Raw genomic sequence first — 19,403 nt, 5'->3', positions numbered from 1 at the left:
TTCTGATGATTCGGGATTCTTATTCTGAAGAAATACTAGATATACATATGAAATTCTAATTCTAATTTCGGAAAAGTATTAGATGTAGGAGAACATTCTGATGATATAGGAGGGTTACTAGATATAAAAAAATTTTTATGGAAATTCATATAGGAACATCGATAAATTAACTTTATAAAAAACGTGAAAAAATTTGTCGTACACTTTTAAAGAGATACTACTTTGGTATCGTAATCGTGATCGCGCTTCACAAACACGAGAGAAACCACGATGCAAGCAGGTCGTTTCCTTTTCGAGGAAAAGTGGAAATAACGACGAGGGTGTCGTTATTCTACACGACTGCGCGCGAATTATCTCCTCCCGCGGCAAGCGCGATAATTGTGGTCTGTTTATTAACGAAGACGGGACCGCTCGTACAATGGACCAACAAAGTGCCTTTCGTAATTCGCCTTTTCTCCCTTTATTTTTATTCGCAACAACCAAATAAGTCTTTTCACGAGGAACTCTGTTAATTATTTAGCAGAATCGCTCGAGTAATTTCATTTGTCACGAGTAATTTTTTTTTAAACCATTAAAGGGTATCGTATGAATTCTTCAAAGGGTAGAAAGATTGGTCCAACCATCAATGCTCTCTTCCTATTTATTTTATTACTCCATCTACCTATGCCAAATTTTTCAATTGCAAAAATCTATTTACGAGTATCTCACGCCTGAATGTAGTTTAAATTAAGACAAATAAATTTTTTCTGAAATATTTTTGACTTTTTATTTTCTCTCTCTTTTAACGTACGTTGTTTTCCTTTTATGCAATTTTCTAAGTACCAAATGTTGTAGATTTCAAAGAATATTCTCACTCGAAATAAATGTAATAAGTCGCAGACGCGGTGCACCCCTCGTTTCCAATATTCCGTTTCGACTAATCATCGATTTCTTTCCTCGAGTTCGTAGTTAATGACACACGTTCGCGGTATTACGGAGATTCGAACGCTCGAATCTTGAACCAGTCAATCGATAGACTGGCAGACGTTGCCCTGCTGGGAATCCTACTGTTTCTTTCCCTCGAGCTAGTTACACCGGTTTGGAATTGTATAAAGAAGTCGCATCAGTTGATTAAGCATTGCCATTTACCTCGTCGTACTGTAAAATTTATTTTATTTTTTTATCGTCAAACGTTTCATTTCATTTGTAAAATTTGGACGATGTTACGTTTTCGATATGTTACGATAATTGAAATATTGAGTTATTCTGGCTATATCCGTCCCATTAAAAAATATTAGTGTAGTAACTCTTATTACATATATAGAACGCCTAAAGGGTTGATTTTTTATTTTTCATAGGTAAAATTAATATTTCTATGAAATACCACGTCTAATGTAATACACTCTTCAACAAGTTAATATTTTCAAAATGGACAATATTCATTGCTCAGAAGACCGTGTTTCACGTATGTCTGGCCACAACGACCCTATTCTACTTAGCCGCTTATTCCACATATTTTTCAATTTTACTTTAAAGCACGAACGCTAGTCAAACAAACTATTTTCCTAATTCAGTTCCCAATGCCAGAAGCTATCGAACACGCTTAGAATTCTTGTTCATCGTGTGAAAGGCAATTACGGTATAAAATTTGAAGTGGAACCCGAGACCGCAGGTCAACCGATCAAAACTCGATAACTGCAGCGGATACATAGGGCAACGATACAATCAGCTTCCATTAAACGTACAGTATAAGAGTATGAAACAGGTCTGGGTTGAATTTGGAGTTGGAGAACGACGATGAAAATCAATTATTTATCCAGCTCACTGCGTTAAGCCACTTTCCACGTGGAAACCTGGATGGGTCGTTAACACCAACGATGAGATGGTGGATAACGCAGCACGAAGCTAGAACGAATATTCAATGCGTTGACTGGGCCGAAATCGAAACTGAAATGCCAGCCTAACCTCGCGAGACTAGCCTAAGTTTTCTTCTACGTTGTCCGCAGGCTATCGCGCAAACTTTCCTCGAATTATCGGTGTTATTCTTGGGAATTGTTAAAGGAAAATTAATATACTGATAATACAGGTTCATTTTGGATGTTTTTAATCTTTATGCAGTACAGTCGTGGGATTATGGATTATATCATGCTGAGGAAGGTTTACAATAATCGGTGGGCTTTATTATTACTCTAAAATGAAAAATGAATTATTTTAAACGAATCTAACAAGAAAATTAATTTCAAAATTAAGTATAATGTTAGAAAGTAAATATTAAAGAAAATTAAGTATAATTATTCCAACCTAATTCACGTGTAACTCAAACTTTTTTTTTTATATGTGAAGAAATCCACGATGATCTACCTATGCGTTTGGAAGGAATGCCCCCCCCCCTCCCCGCGTACTTTCGTCGAGCCAATTCTATCGATCCTATCGACTAACTGTGGAGCTAGAGGAGATCATTGCTCCTTCCTGATCAGCTGAAATCGCCACTGGTCCCACGACTCTTTCTCGGCGACCCCCCGAACGTCTTTTATATTTCCGTCTAAGTGCCGACCCCTGGAACTTCAAGGGAGGAGGTGCTCTCCCGGATGGTCTGGAAAAGCAAGCCTTGCGCCCGTCTCGACCGTCCTAGATTAGTTTGCAGAAAGCGCATTTGGTTTCCATTTTCCTAGACGAAAGGTTTCTACGGTCTTCTCTGGTTTGCGAGTGGCTGCTTTCATTCCTTTCTTCGAAGAGATACAAGACGGTCCCCCCATCCTATGATCTGTCGGTGCCCCAAGCGCCTTGCAGAGAGGACATTTTGGGTTTATTGCGGTGCATTCTTTGGCTAGGTGTCCGGAGATGCCGCACCTATAGCATAGGTGCTCCCTGTTTTCTTTCGAGGTGCACGTTTTCTTCACGTGCCCTATCTCCAGGCATCTAAAACATTGCAGAGGTCTTCGTTCGAAGGTCTCGATCTTTGCTACTGACCATCCGATGGTTATTTTACCCGCCTGGACCAGCTTCCTCATTGCATCTATTGGGCATCGCGTCCACACGGACCCGAGACCGTCTTTGGAGGTGCGAAGTTTTCCCAGCTGGATGTCCTCCACCTTGCATCCTCCTTTCTGTGCCAAGGTCTCCCTTATCTCGTCTATGGTGGCCGAGATGTCTATCTTGACCACCTTTGCTTCCGCAGTCCGGTAGGGTGCCGCCACTCGGATCAAGTTCGGGTCAAGGACCTTGGTCAGCTGTGTTGCGAGTGCGCTGGCCTTCTCCCTCTTTTGGTCCTTTGGCACCTCCAATATGACCCCTCCGGTTATTGCCTTCCTCATCTTTATCGACTCGATGCCGACCTCAGTCAGGTGGATGTTGTCCCTGGCCGTGGCCAGCACTTCCGCGTAAGATTTAGCTATTCCTTTCTTGATCGTTATGGTTACCGCCGATGTTCGCGGGCGGCGTGGAAGAGCCAGTTTCCTATTCCTTGTTTTCTTGTCCTCTGAACTTTGCTCCGGAGCTTCCATCGAACTCTTCTCCTCTATTCCCGGAGTTATCTTCTTCGATTGTCTTTTCTCCGCTTTCTTCTTGTTCTTCTTCTTTGCTGCCTTTTTTCCTGCGGACTGGCAATCCATGGCAGTCGCTTCCCCTTCTTCAGGGACTTCCCTGGACACTTGGGGGTCTGAAACTTCAGTCTCTGTCCGTTCTGCAATCGGAGCAGAGGAGACCACCTTTTCCAGCCCTTCGTAGTACTCATCTGTTTCCCTTATTAGCGACTGGTACACATCCAACTTTCGCTCCAACTCGTCCAGACGCCTTGCATTACTGTCCACATCCATGACCGTAGGTTCGGCCAGCTGCTTTTGGAGTGCCTTGTTCTCTGCCTCCAGTATCTCTATCCGTCTTTCCATCGAGATTATGGGAAGTGCCCTTATTGTCATTTCAACAGTGTACGCGATGATTTTTCTCGCCGACTCTCTGAGTGTTTCAGCCTCCTCATTCGTGAGGTCGCTACATGTGTCGGCCAACATGTTGATTCCTCCCGCCCTCCGGATCACCTCTGCTTGTACGTACAAAAAAGGCAACTTGCTCAGCTTCTGCGTGAGATCGGAAACTTCGGGAGACCCGACGAGACTCCATTCTTCATCGTCCGTCGTCTCCTCGGTTTGCAGATTCTTTATATGTTCAACGCTTGTCCACACAGGCTCAGGAGCCGACTCCTCTTCCTCCCATCCTCTCCTCTCTTCCTCACTTACTCTCCTCTCTTCCTCACTTACTTTCCTCTCTTCCTCACTTACTCTCCTCTCTTCCTCACTTACTCTCCTCTCTTCCTCACTTACTCTCCTCTCTTCCTCCCTTCCTCTCCTCACTTTCTCCTTCCTCTTCCTTTTGTTTCTTCGTTTCATTGGAGTGCGTATCATCTGGTCCGTACGGCCCTCATCTACCGAAGCTTCTGGGGGCCACTAAAAGTCTTGCGGAAAGGATGTCACCACCAGCAGAGCCGCTTACCGGCAGAGGGCTAATACCACCGGGGGGTCGCCAGGTACCTCGGGGTTGGCCGCTAATGACTGACGCACCCATCAGCCACCTCGCAGTGCCCTCGACTGCGAGGTACCCCATCGCCGCGCACCTCTGCTTAGAGTTAGGGATTTTTTATAGAGGTTATCATCCTCACGGTCCGGCCAATGAAGGCAAGACCCCCGGTCCATTGAGACATGACCAATGGAATACGGTATTTGGGCTAGGGTTCCTCGGGATCGCATTCCCGTACTGCGACTCGCCAACGAGTCCGCAGCCCCCTGAGGGATTGGAAGTTGGGTGGTAAGGGAAAGGGGAAAAGTAGGAGAAAGAAGGGAAAAGTCATGACACCGGGCTCCTTAGTAAAATGCCCCTCCCAGCCTCGCGGCCGAGACCAAATCATGTCCCTTTCAGAGCCAGAGCTGTTGACGTAGGTCCGGCGGAATATTAACCCGCGACGACCCCCTGGTGTTTTATGCCACGATGATACCCTGCTTTTTTTCTCGGGAAGCGTGGGGTTTTAAGTCACGTCACCATCCTTGTACAGTCAGCATTTTCTTCCGGAACCACTAGTCACAGTTCAAGGAAAGGATTGTGATATGGGAACAGGACAGAGGAAGGGTGTTTAGGATAGCCATTGCTCCGTTAGCCACTGTCAAGCCAGCGTTTACCAGGACCCACCGACGTGGAGGAGGAGTTGGCACTTGGCACTGGTGGGCGTGAAGAGTGCAATGCCACACCAGCATCTTTGGGGCCCATGCATTAGAACCTGGAACAAGGTTATTTTCTAAGGTGAACAATAAAGTTAACTTCGCTCTCGCTAAAGCGACTTCGTAGACATATTCCCTGGACGGTCCTCTCCGCTGCGTAAGTAGAAGCAATTTCGCGTTGCCGAAGTTCAGCGGCGTATCGATTTTCAAGCACACACGACCAAGTTCAGCGGCGTATTGATTTTCAAGCACACGTGACTAGGTTCAGGTTGCTAGCACGTGAGCGTGTAAACACAGGTGTATCGTAAACGCTCGGTTAAAAATTGATCGCAGGGGACGCCTTTCGTATCGCACCAAAATCCCGCGATGACCTTTTGTCAGATCGACTCTGCCATCAAAATGGTTTCCTCTCTTTATTCGACTTTTTCGAATGTATCGCTATTTTTACAGAAGAGTACTTATCGATCTGATTTCAACGGATTTCCAGTTGACATTTGATCTCAATTTCGTATGATCGTACCAATTTGGTGCTTGCCTAATTTAGAAACTTTCCTATACACATTAGGGAATTTTAGATTCTATCGAATCCTGGTACTTCAACTTGAAATCAAATAATAGTTTGATAATAATTAATAGTCGTCACGTGGTCGCCGTCTATATGCGACGCTCGTACCCACAGGTCATCTCGCGGATGCCGCCTATAAGCGGCGCTCGAAGCGAAATGGTTAATAATGAAAAGCAGATCGCGTACCCTACAAATCAATTAATGGACTTAAAATTTTGACATATAATGTTTGAATTATACTGCTATTAAAACTTCTCGATGTATACGTCGAGAGCCCTTCAAAATCATTCCATCGATATTCAGTAATTTACGATGATTCGATGTTTTGATTTTTTAGTGTTAGTTTAATCGTTCACTCCATCTGTAATCTTTGGGTGGGATTCCTTGACATGGCTTATAATGGGAGAAATTTGGAGAAATGGTTGACAGACGAAATAAAACATATCTGAAAAGAAATAAAATGATAAGATACGAAGAAATTCAAATTTCCCCATCATTTTATGTGAAAAATTACTTCTGCTGCGCTGTTGGTAAATTCTACAATTCTTCGTGAAAATTTGTAACGTTCTTCCTTACTGACTAGTCGATATTGTAGATTCTTCGTGAAAATTTGTAACGTTCTTCCTTACTGACTAGTCGATATTGTAGATTTTGCATAAAGTAGCTTTCTATTGACGATAAATCAGAAACCTGTTTTACCATCAGCCAATTTGAACTCTATCGATATTTTTTACATTACCTGTCTGCGGTAAAACATAACTCATTAACGTTTCTATTTCTTCTTACTTTCAGGTAAGTCGAGTAACGTGTACTTTTTGTGCATGCAGTTAAATAAGGTGAGTTTGCATGTGTACAGTTACTTATACTCTTACTTATACTTAATATACTTATTCAGAAAGACAATATACATTCCTGCCAATTAATTCAAGTCGTTCAAAATATTCAAAATGTTCTCAATTCTCTTGTTTATCCTCCAGATTAAGAAAGATTCCTATTAATTAATGAAGCTTATAAACAGAATGTTTTGCAAACACCTATTATTCGTTATTGCAATTCCTCTGTTCCCTTGAACCATAGGACTTGTGCCCGTCATTTGCTAAAAAAATAAATTAATGTATCAATACTTGTATTGTAATCGTAAATCAAAGGTGAACGGATGAAATGATACAAAAGTAAGCTAGGCTTATGACATGAGTATGATAGGCTTCTTCACCGATAAAACAATGATAAAACTATAAAATAAATAAATGTCTCAAAAATGAACGAATCAGGACTCCTAATGTACATGGTTCTTTCGATTCATAAAGACATATCAAACGTACCGATAAAATTCTTCGATTTTTTCCTAGAATACCCTTGAAGCAGTTTCTAGAAAAGCTAGAATCCCTAATCAACAAACTCCAACAGATTCGACACACACACACACACACACACACACACATACTTATGTAATTTCATAGAAGCACCAAACAGTCGTCAACAGTCCCTCCCAAGTACAGCAATCAAAGTGACAAATCACGTGCAACTATTCATTCTAATAATCCCCTAATTCGAATTAATCGCTATTTATTTGTCAATGCGATTATCATACAGCAACATGTCAAATGTCACCTGGCAGCCTTTCAATATTATTTGCCATGGGTACTGTTCTATAGGACGTGTTCTATAGGACGTATAGGATTTACTTCGATGTTTAATGAATTGGCAATTCATTGCGCAAGTAGTCTAGTTGGCCAGTGGCGTGTAATTAACGGTTATTGTAATAGCGAATAGAGTATGAACGATAGAGAATGATCGTTGATTAAACATTTAATATGGTCGTGCGAACTAATTCCAGTGAACTTTCCGTAAGCTTGTTTCTACGTTGGATCTGATAGCTGAGCATATGAACAACGAGTTCACATGACGAAATGGTTAACTCTAGTTAAATAAGTTTTTTTTTAATCCTTGTGTCAAAGTATTCAATTGATGCTCACCTTAGACAATTTCATCAATTTTCTCTGCCACTCTATATGTATATCCTGCGTGAAGTAGCTGACGAAGCAGCACACGTGAGTTGAAAAAAAATTATTATTTAGTCAATACTTGAGAAGTTTCTACGAGATTACGTATTAATTCTAGTAGCTGTAAGATACTTGTAGAACATCTGAGTAGCTTTATTGGCCTACAAATCTTCATGGAAGGCTGATAGCTTCAATAGTCCTAATAGTTTCAGCGATTGTTCGAGTTGTAGTCTGCGATACTTCGTATGGTCCCCATTATTCATTGTGAAAGCTTAATGCTTTTAGTAGATGGACAGTAAATCCTCTTACTGCCACGAAACTAATTGTGTGTATCCATATAATTCCTAATAATAATTATTTATAATAATAGTAATTATTCACAACAATACGTAATAACAATTATCTTTAAAATGACTATCCATACTAATTGTCGTTCCTAGAATAAGTATCTATTATTCATAGAATGATTTTCTATTATATTATAGTAATTATCTATGGCACTACACGCTTACTATCTTGGCCACCAAAAGTCAGCGAGTTCGTTTAATCCTCTAGATCCACTGATCATGTTGAAAAAACTTGCGGACATTGGTCGAAGGAGCGTCACAGTTGGCTTCAAACGAATCCGTGATCAGCAGAAAGCTTTCAGCAGACTCGTCGAATAGGTTAGCCGATGTGTCTGCAATGAAGTTACGGCTTGGTATCGATCTATTATACGGTCAGTCATCAACCTGCTAGCAAGTAATGTGTGCGTTCCAGGGGCCGACCTTTTGGTCGACCGCGCCATACCTCGAGTTAGAAATTATACTACAAGGTGTTCGTCGGGTATGAGGGCCGATAGCATCGCCGCTGCTGTGGATCGCCAGTTGGAGATATATCCCCTTGTGGCGTTCGCAATGTGAATATCGTCTCTTCTCTCCTGAGTTTACCCGTCACCGTTTTGTAGACAATGCCCCAGAGCTTTTTGTTTCCTTTTTCGGTTACGATTTCCCGCCATCTCTGGATCTTCGCCTTCGTCGCCATTTTCGTGCATTCCTACCTGATTTGCCGGTACAGCAGCTTTTCTTGTTCCCTCGTTGCAGGGCCCTTAGCCCTCTGGTACTTTCTCCTTCTTGCCCGGTAGGTGTCTCTATTTTCTCGTGTGATCTCCTCCATCCACCATGATACGGATCTATTGTGCCATTTCTTCTTCGGAATGGCCGCGTCGCAGGCTCTTAACATGATTTCTTCGTGCCGTGCACACAGATTTCATAGTTCATGCGGCAGTACTTTGCCATGTGTTCGTACCCTTGATATTTGTAATAGCGACTAATTGCTATATATTCCTGGATTTTGCATGCATTTTAAGAAATGAATAATTTACCTGTCAACAATTTTTCACTTACCTGGGGATGTATCTCAATTACCCAGTTGATTTCCTCGTTGTGCTTGCGCCCCATCGAAACAGAACTTCATTTCTGCCGCGTCTTCTTCTTTCAGCCTGTCCTGGTTCTGCTTCATGATACAGGCTAGTATCTCCTTCTCCATCATGTCCCTTGGGATGTCAAATATTATCATCAGGAGCATGCGCTTGTGTGGGATGCTGTCCCAGCTTCTCATTTTCTGTAAACACTTTAAACTCTTCCGGCTTCGTCGTTTCTACCATTAGACCGTTGCTGTTGATTTTTCTAACGGCTCGAGTTACGAGTTTACAAGTGTAAACACCGCATCCCGTGCTTCTTCACTCGTTTTTATCTCCCCATCCTCTGCTTCAGGCCGGATTATAACCACATCTTTCGGTAGTTTTACCGCCGTCTGAGCGACCTTGCAAGTCAACAACTGTCTCACGTCGTTTGCTGGCTTGCAGCGACTTGCTCACTGCGCACAGTATATCGCGCACCCTTGATTCTTTGTTTCGTCTGAGCCATGCTCTAACTTTCCTGTGAGAAAGCCGTTATAAAGCAGAAGCTCCCCCAGCAGATATCGCATGTCCTTGAAGTGTCTCATGATCGTTGTCGTTTGCTCTTTGTTAACTTTTTTGTTTGGGTCCATGCAGAACGCCAGTACGCTCTTCTCTATTTCGCTAGCCTGTTCCCTTATTTCGAGAATTGGCCGCTCTTCTTCCTTTTCCTCGTTTTTCTCCCCGTTAGCTCGCTTCTTGCTTGTCACCCGGCCTAACACTGGGCTTGCAACTGTCGCGTCTGTTACTGTTTTAGGTTTCTGCGCTTTGATTGGTTGCACTACCACCTTGGCCTTCATGGCTCTATACGTATAGTCAATTGGGAAACGGTTGCCTTCCGCTAAGTCTAGCGGTGTACTGATTTGCACTCTTACGCACTATGTCCAGCGGTGTATCGTTTTCCAAGCGTGCGCGATTAAATTCAGCGGCGTATCGATTTTCAAGCATGCACGACCAAGTTCAGCGGTGTATTGATTTTCAAGCACACGTGACTAGGTTCAGAAGTGTATTGTTCTTGACATTCGCCCCTGAACTTTGACTCTTTCGAATGTCTCGCTATTTTTACAGACGTGTACTTACCGATCTCAACGGATTCCAACTGAGATTCCAACGGATTTCTAGCTGATATTTAACCTCAATTTCGTATGATTATACCAACTTGGCGCTTGCCTAATTTAGAAACTTCCCTATGCACATTAGGGAATTTTAGATTCTATCGAATCCTGGTACTTCAACTTGAAATCAAATAATAGTTTAACGCGGATTTTATTTGATATTTAATCTCAGTTCCTCTGATTGTACAGAGGATTGTTCAATATTGATTTAGAGAATTTGTTGTCCCCGCTAGGGAATTTTTCCATTTCCATTGGACTAGGGTCGTACAACTTCAGATGTAATCATACCTAGTGATATTTAACTTGTTTTTTGCGATTATAAGGAGTTCGAACAAACTCAACAAAGTTCGCCAATCTAATATACGCGGTGTAGTGTGCAGCAATATGGCGTCAAAAGATTCTACAATATTGCATTAAGACGCTATTTCTAATTTTATAAGGAAACAAACTTTCGCAACTTTTACGACTCGTAAAGCTTCCATTGGTCGTAACTACTATATCAGATAGTCAATTATTAACCGAACAATATATTGAACTATAGGCCAAAGATGAATTATTTTGCTTGAAAAATGACTTTTGCTGCGCTGTTGGTAAATTCTAAAATTCTTTGTGAAAATTTGTAACGTTCTTCCTTACTGACTAGTCGATATTGTAGATTCCACATAAAGTAGCATTCTATTGACGATAAATCGGAAATCTGTTTTACTATCAGACAATTTGAGCTTTATCGACGCTTTTTAGATTATCTGTCATCGGTCAAACATAACTCATTAATTCTCTTATTTATCCTTCAGATTAAGAAAAAGAACAAACTTTCTTACTAATTAATGAACACACATTATGCGTGTGTGTGGTTAGGCCGTGGAATTGCATCGCTTATTCCCATTCCTTACAACTTCAAATATTAAAAATGTCGAGACATATATCGATTCAATTTACGTCTCGATACAATCACAATTTGTGATAATATCATCCACGCGATTAAGTGTAACCACACATGTAATATTGCCGTAAATTACAATTATAATTCCAAGTTTATTTACATTTATTTTAACGATATCATTTCCTCAGACGTGTTTTATCGCGTTTTACGCAATGGTCACTAGCCTTCGTCAGTATCATCAAGCGCGTTCCCACCCTTCCGTAACAAAGAGATAAGCAATTTGCAGTCGCAGAGTATCCGAGTGGAAAGTTTAACAATTTCCGTAATGGCACGCGCGTTTCTAGCTTCCCCTGATAATTGAACGAAATTCATTCAGCTATTTTCGAGTGGAGGGATTTAATGCGAACACATTATCTGAAATTCCCTGGCGTTATAACTAACGCAGTAATTACGGATAGCATTTTGATTTATCAGTTTAGATGCTTCCCCAACTGAAAGTGGTGAGATTATTTGTGCTTCAGGATTTTATTTGATTTATTCACCAATTACAAAATTTGACCCATTTATGAACGTAGCGGTGGTTGCAATAGTTTGCAGCAATTCCTGGATCGTCTAAAATGAAAATTATTATAAAATCCTGTAGATTCGATGAAATCTTGACTACGAGCCTCCTTTACTCGCTATTTGTTACATACAACAATAATTCATTCAAATAAAATTCTACGAAATTACCGATTTTATGAATCATTTTAAAGACATAAATGACCTTAACCTATTTGATGGTTCTAACAAAAACATGAAATAAGTCGTAATGTTTTTACCTTGTTATATATTAAAATTTGTTTTTCTGCTTATATTTCACTGCGATTAAGCCTCAACATTCTCAACTTCTTCTCACAGTTGTTTCTCTATAAATATCTGCCAGTTGACTAGCAGCGTCACGGAGGCTGTTTCGAGTGGCGCGCTATCGTGAGAATTTATATTGGACGCGTTTCATTGGACATAACCTAAAATCGATAGCACGCCGGCCGTGTCATCGAGTCCCAATCGCGCTTTAGTCGAAACGGTGCAACTCCAATTCGCCGTACCCTGCGCCCCTCATGGCTCGGTTTAAACAACTTTCTTAATCGTTTGTTCCTTTTGCCCTCCTCGAGGCCACTGCAACTTTTAGAAGCGGAGTACGGACGATTAAGGAGTACGATTCGTAGCGAGCAAATTGAAACGATAAATGGGTGGAAAAATATGAAATGCAGGCGAATAAATACGCGTTCTTACATGGTTTAGCAAAAATGATCGGAAATTGGACATTTCTGCGAAAATGTTATATCAATTTATGACGTTCTATGAAAATAAATAAAAACTGTGAGAACCTGTTCCACACAAATTCCAACAGATTCACCCAACTTGAACAATCCTCCCTACCACTGTCTTAATAAAAATCGTCGTCCACCGTGTAATATTTCCTCTTCTTTGATCAATTACCAAAGATTCTTTCAAATTTTAAACTTTTCCCCCGCTGTTCCCCTAAAAATTCCTCGTTCAACTTCACCAGAAAGATTCCAGTTCCTTTAAAAATTCTCGAGGACGCCATGGATTGCTCGAACGGTGGCGATCATCGCAGGTACAATGTCGCGTTGCGAAGTTGGTAAAGTCGCAGCCCAGGCAGAAGGGCGGTTATTGATTGGCTGCCTGTTGCTTTTAGCCCTGCAACTGCTGCGGTTACACTGCCTCGCCATCCCCATCGCCCCTTTGTTCCCCGCGCTCCCACCAAGGGCTTCTGTAGTCCGCTAATGGATACCTTTGCTCCGTTCACCGACTATTTGGATACTTGCGTTTCGATCGTTTTTATCCCCCCCCCCCCCCCCCCCCCCCCCCGTCTATTGCACCCTCTTCTATACGCAACGAACAATCGTCTGAAGTTCACCCTCCAGCTGGTTCCCTCTCACTAAATTGTTTGCGTTTCTTAGATTGTTTTCGGATATAGCAGAGGATTCGCTACTGTTTGAGCTATTATTTAGAGTAGATCGATCGCGTTCTTTCGTCTCAGCGATTACGCAGTCTGCGATGGGTTGTCTGAGAGGAGAAATTCATTTTAGAGGTAAGCGAGGAGATGGGAAGAAATTTGTAAAAAATTTGAACGTCGTGGTGGATTATTGGCAAGGTTAACGGAAGCTTTGTTGCAAAGAACCTTATTTATATAAATGATAGGTTTAAAAAAGGGGGAAAGTTGGTCGCTTGATAAATTGGGGGGTTGGGGAAGTTTTGTAACGTCGAAGCGAAAATACGCCTACGTAAAAGGCGAGGAACACGATCGTTGTTCTTTGAAATATATTACACTGGCAACTAAGTGATTGCGGATTTTCTCAATGCCACCTAATGGCAAAACCCGCAATCGCTTAGTTGCCAACCTAATGGAAACTGCGAAATTGCAAGAATTTGAAATACGCGAATTTTCAAGCGAGCAATATAATCGTAACACAACGTGTACAAGTAATTTATTTGTAGGAGGCGAAAAATGTAAAAATTGGGAATTATAGTAATTTCAATGTACAGAGTGCCAGAAAAATAGCTCTATCGATAACTATTTTTTTAAATTATATCTTAATAATTGTACAATAATTTTTAAACCGATGGCGATTACAGGTACTTGTATGTAATAGATTCGTACGTTAAAATCCAATTACACAGCTAACTATCAAATTCGAAATTGCAGTACGAGAACGAAACGAGTAATCTCGATTTGATGGTGGAAGCTCATCCGTGTCCACTATGTTCGATCGACGTTGCTATCCACGGACGATGAAACTGTCGAAAATTCATTATTGTTACCAGCGATAAGTTATTTACGTGGCGTTGTACGCTGATTAAATCTCGTCAGATGTACCGTGCAACTGCACACGTGGCCAAGCCTCGAGGCCGTGAAAATTATTACGCTGCGGGCGAATCACTGGCTACGGTCGAATATTACGCCGATCGGCAGTGGCCTATTTTCTGCATAGATCAGATTGTTTCTATCGAATGGAAACAATTATCATTGAAATTCATCTATAATTCATACTCGATCGTTTTTTCAATTATTATCGTTAATACCATCAGATGGTTAAACAGGTTCCTTCAAATTCCATCGTTTTTCTAATAATTTACGTTCGCTAAAAATTCTATCGTCCTTCAAATTCATCCATCATTCAGATTCACTTTACAGTTTAAATCAAATCTTTTTTTTTAAATATTTTCTTAATAATTTCTCATTCAAATCCGATTATCGTTCAAATTATAGTAGATATCGACCACGTTCTACTACTGTCACAGAGATTATGGAATTTTTTATACGCGTCGCGACCGATGAAATTGCTTTCTACTTGGGATTCTTTGAAATTCCGAACGTTATAGCTGATGAATTTTAACGACGATTAAATTTAGACGAACTTTAGACTACCGATGTCAGGAAGCTGACAAGTTTCCCTGGCAAAGAGAACGTATTATCTCGCGATAAAAGAAAAGATCGGTGAAAGGAATTCGCCGAGTGAAGGGCGGGTGGGATAAATTCCATCAGTCGGATTCCAAGCCGAGATCTGTCCGTAATTCAGGACAGAGAGCATCGCTGTTTAAAAGAGACAAAAGTTTCCCACCTATTTCCTCGTTCAGTTATCTCTTCTCACGGTACACGAGGATGAAATAGAGGCGAACGTGATCTATGAACATCCTCAAACCGATTTTCCTCAATCTTGTCGGGATACAATGGCCCTTTTTTGCGATTTCATCGCTGGAAAATCGTTTACGGGCAAGAAGACTTTACTTGTTTAAGCGAGGGCTGATTTTGTTCGAACTGTGGAATTTTTTCGATCGAAGACTGTAAATTGTTTCTTGCCGAGAATTTTAGAGTCGTTGTAAAATTAAAGAATAAGCTGAGAATAAAAAGTAAGATTAGATTAGAGGGTTGATCATTTGGTAGATTATTTTATTTATTAATTCACTACTATGCTCGAATTCTGGTTGTGGGAAAATTTAAAAGTCCTCTTAGAAGGGGAAAATGGGAAAAAGGTTGTGTCGTTCTTACGAGCATGATCAATTTTTGAAGATTAATAAACCTCGATTATTTACTTTTTAACGCAACGAAGAAATTCCCTTTGAACGAAACTAATTTAACAAATCTTAATACGTCAACTTGATTCTGCGATATACAGTTTGTCTGACTATAACAAGTTGAGTCTACTGATTGAACAGACAGCAGTTTTCAAACGTCCCGTCAATAAGGGCGTTCTTGCAGCAGTGTTTAACTTAGAAAGTGGGTTTAATAGCCAGTCAGGTTGTAGAGTAATAATATTAAAATTTGTTCTTGTTCCGTGTCGGAACGTTTTCGTTCCATTAACCTAGCCGAAGAATTGTCATGGAGCAAAGTTAAATTAACTCGGACCCAGAGTCTCACCGCACCTTCTTCTCTAGTATCCAAGTGATGTTTGTGCCACGTCTTTGTTGGTGCAAACTACTAAATTGTCTCAAACGCAGCTAGTCGAGTACGTGCACCTGAGTGTCACGAAACTTGCAAAACAACATTTGTAATTTCATACACAATATTTCATTTTTGCCATTAACTTACAAATTTTGTCTGATTTGGAATTAATTTTAACTCGATTAAGCAATTCAAACATACAAATTTATGTAGAAAACAGTTCCAAAACAGTTCCTTATCGTCTCTATCTAATGAATTTTTCAGATTTGTATAGTCGTATTTATTTGTTATATACAAACACTCTCAAACGCGATAAAGTAGCTGCACACTTTATATTTTCCTTTATCATCAACCAGTTACTTGATTCAGATCGTTTTGAGGTACGAAAATGTTCGTTTGAAAATGTCAAACATCGTGCAACTGTTCCAAACTAATTTTTCTTCTCATCCCTTAGTCCTCGCCTAAACTCTACCTATCCTTTTCAACTGATCTTTTCTCTCAGTTTACATCCAGAACTTGAGTTCCAACTGATCCTAGAAACTTGCAAACACAAATTTACCAATCAAACACCATCAAACATCGTACAACTGCCTCAAACCTAAGTCCACTTTTATTCTCGACTTATTCTGCAAGTTTGATGCAATGTAACCTACAACGAAGGTTTACCGAGAATCAACCGGAATTAATCAATTAGCAGACCGTTCGCGAATCTGTTTATCGTTCTCTCTGGACCCTCGATGATCCCTCAAAGGAAATGACCAAGGAGAAGCTCTTCAATTCCCGCTTCTCGACTATCTGCTCAAGTAATTTCGCTAATCACAGTGGAGATTATTTCGTCCTGAGGCTACGACGACGTTCTATTTACCGTTATCTCGGTATGGGAGTTTCGCAAATTTGCACAGCAGGTAGAGGAAGATGTCAACCAAACTGTCCCGTTTGAACGATAGGCAGGTCGTTTGCAGGACAGATGGGAGAGAATCGTCAGAGAACGCAATGTTTGATCAGATCCATAACCTAATGATTTACTTTCATTTCGATAGACCTGAAAGCTCTATGAACTTTTCTGGGAATCTTTACCTTTTTGATGGGAAATTGGGGATTGACTTGGACGTGTGTTTTGATGGATGCAAATGGAATTTATGTTACAACGAACGAACGAAGTAACGAACCGAATGGCCAGATTATTTTGTTGACTGGCTTTTACCTTATTTTGGTTACCAGCTCGTGCACATTAGCGTTAAAAAAGAATCGTTGAAGATTTTTGGATTTTACTTAAGTAGGCTACAATTAAAAAGTATTATACGAAACTTATTTCGAAGATTTTTAATTCGAGTTTCAATTCAATAGGATGAAAAATTCATTTGTATTATCCTAAAAAAAAAAAAAAGGATTCTGTTCACATCTGTCCTTTAATCATCAGGATTTTTAAATTTAATTTCATTAAAAATATTCTATTAAACTCTGGTTCACATTATTATGGAAAAAAGTTGAACAAGTAAAAATTTCTTAAATAATCAAATTTCGTCAACAAATGGCATATTCATCCATCTCAACTCTTCGCTTCCATTGCTAAAACTCCTATCTACTTACGGATTCCACAGATCCCATTTCTACTTCCATCGATCGTTCCACGCTAAGAACTCGAAAATCTAGTTCAATCTGTAACGCGACCAATCCTTCAGGCGGTAATAAATCCAAGAGCGGGCAAAACGCATCGGAACGAATTGGTAGCATCGATCGAACGCGTTTCGAATGTGGTTCTCCGTTAACGGGTGATAACTCGCGATATTAGTATGGCACAGAGGACGAAAAGCAAACCGCGCAAGCGTTCGTTCCTATATCGACCCTTGACCGTCTCTTTGGAGCATCCGTTTCACCGAATGCAGGCCTCGTTGTCTCAATTGTACGATTCACTAACGATTATGCATTAGCCGAATAGCATCTGGGACCAGGACTATGATTAGGCGGCTGAAATGTTTCGAATTGGCAGAATTATTTCGTAAAAATTCCTTTTTTCGTAATTACGCTTTTGAGAACCTAATGTTTTTTTTGGAAAAATATGTTTTCTCTTTGTCGATTACTAACAACAAAATACATAAAATATCGTGAATATTTCACTACTAGTAACGGGTAATATGAATCTTTTTTTTTTCACAAGTATAAAACAAATTTATTCCGACGAGTTTGTAAAAAATTTGTTTGTTGTAAAAAGTTGGTTTTCCAGAAAAAAATATGTTCTTTATTAAGAGATTGAAAGATTTTATGAACATCTGTAAAGCGAACTTCAATGTGCTATATTTATAAAGAAATTTCCGTTCGAATTTTATTGTATAGTGGTGCCATATTGCTTGGGAACTATTTCTAAGTGGTTCTGGAAATTGTAGCTCTCTCGCTAATAATGCTTTGACCGACATTAAAGCTAGTGCCGTAATCAAATCAAAAAGCGGCGCATCAAACGGACTTACTGATTTACATCGACTCCTCAATAATTCATTTTAACCTACCTTGTGCGGTGCTTCTGCCTGTCATATCCATCCCTTTGTACTTTCAATGTTACCCAATAACACGCGTTATTAGTCAAATACCAGCGACAGTTTTCATTTGAAGCAACGTTAACAAGCGACAGATACGCTGAATAGTCACTAAAATTGGAAATTCTTTTCCATGCTGCATCTCGGATATGTGACTTCACAAAGTGTCGTCATTGAAACATAAAAAACCTCGAAGTCTCCCTTTCAAAATGCTTTTTGAATCACGTCGATACGACGCTCCGTTCTCGAGATATCGTTGCTTAAAGAGAATTGTAATTTTTTAATAGCGCGACTAATTGCGTCCCACGCATTGTCCTGCCTCACGCTAGTCACGTGATCACTTATAGTCGCGGGTTTGTAGTGTCGCTAGTAGCAACGTATGTGAAGAAGTAGATTGGGTGGATCTAGTCAGCCATTCATACACGGAACGTCGTGTCGCTCTCATAAAGTTTGAAACAGTGTGTCATGGGAATGGATTAAGGTATCGACTTGAAACAGAGTGCATTTTCAAGAGAAAGCTTTCCTCTATTCCTTGAATAGAATTTTAGTGAAAACTGCGAGATTCTGCTGAGTGTATTTTGAGATAAAAGAGGATTAGAGTGTTATATGGAAGACTGAGGAGCGCGGCGTAGGACATTCTACTGATAATTTACATAAAACAATTTGCACATATGAAAATTGGTACAAAAAGTTTATCCTCCGTTTTGGAAGAAAAAATCTTACTCTGCTAATTCTCCATTTATCTTAATCGAAAATTGAATATTTTATATTCATATTGAAATTATAAAATTGTAGAAAGAAATCAAAAAAGTTTTTTAAGCAAACAAAATATATTTTACGTTCGACATATAAAATATATATTGAATACAAAATATATAACAGCGTCGGCTATCTTTTTAAAGTAAAAAGAAATACAAGTGAATAGCAACCCCTAATTGCACGGAGTTTTTTCAGCTCCTTCGCGTTATTGCTTCTGTTAGATCGTAAAAGCACAATTTTCTTAGGAATCATCGCGATGAATTCGAACAGAGAGTGTAGAAAAATTGCCCTACAAATGGTAGAACAGTAATGACGTACAGCAGAAGGAAGAAAGAAAGTAGCTTGGCCCATTATTGCTAGACTTCCGGAGTCACTGAGCAACCGGGAAAAATCTCATCGACTTTTAAGGTGAAAAAGGGAGATGAAAAATCGCCATTACCAGTGTGAACAGAGATCTGAAGATAATGAAAGAATAA

At 40.2% G+C, this 19,403-nt stretch overlaps 1 protein-coding gene and 1 long non-coding RNA gene across 2 annotated transcripts in view; both read right to left on the bottom strand.

Moving 5' to 3' along the window:
- LOC126874861 (FK506-binding protein 5-like) overlaps positions 1–19,403 on the bottom strand; it is a 169,682-nt gene that overhangs the window by 35,451 nt on the left and 114,828 nt on the right. The gene's annotated exons all lie outside the window — the stretch shown is intronic.
- On the bottom strand, positions 10,863–12,879 carry LOC126874880 (uncharacterized). The gene is made up of 3 exons (XR_007693081.1): positions 12,610–12,879; positions 12,009–12,351; positions 10,863–11,799 (listed from the first exon to the last, which is right to left on the bottom strand). It is a non-coding gene; the product is annotated as an uncharacterized LOC126874880 (long non-coding RNA).

The sequence above is a fragment of the Bombus huntii genome, chromosome 16 (assembly GCF_024542735.1).
Source record: "Bombus huntii isolate Logan2020A chromosome 16, iyBomHunt1.1, whole genome shotgun sequence".
In the NCBI taxonomy this organism is placed as follows: domain Eukaryota; kingdom Metazoa; phylum Arthropoda; class Insecta; order Hymenoptera; family Apidae; genus Bombus; species Bombus huntii.
This window is presented reverse-complemented; position numbering and strand designations above follow the sequence as displayed.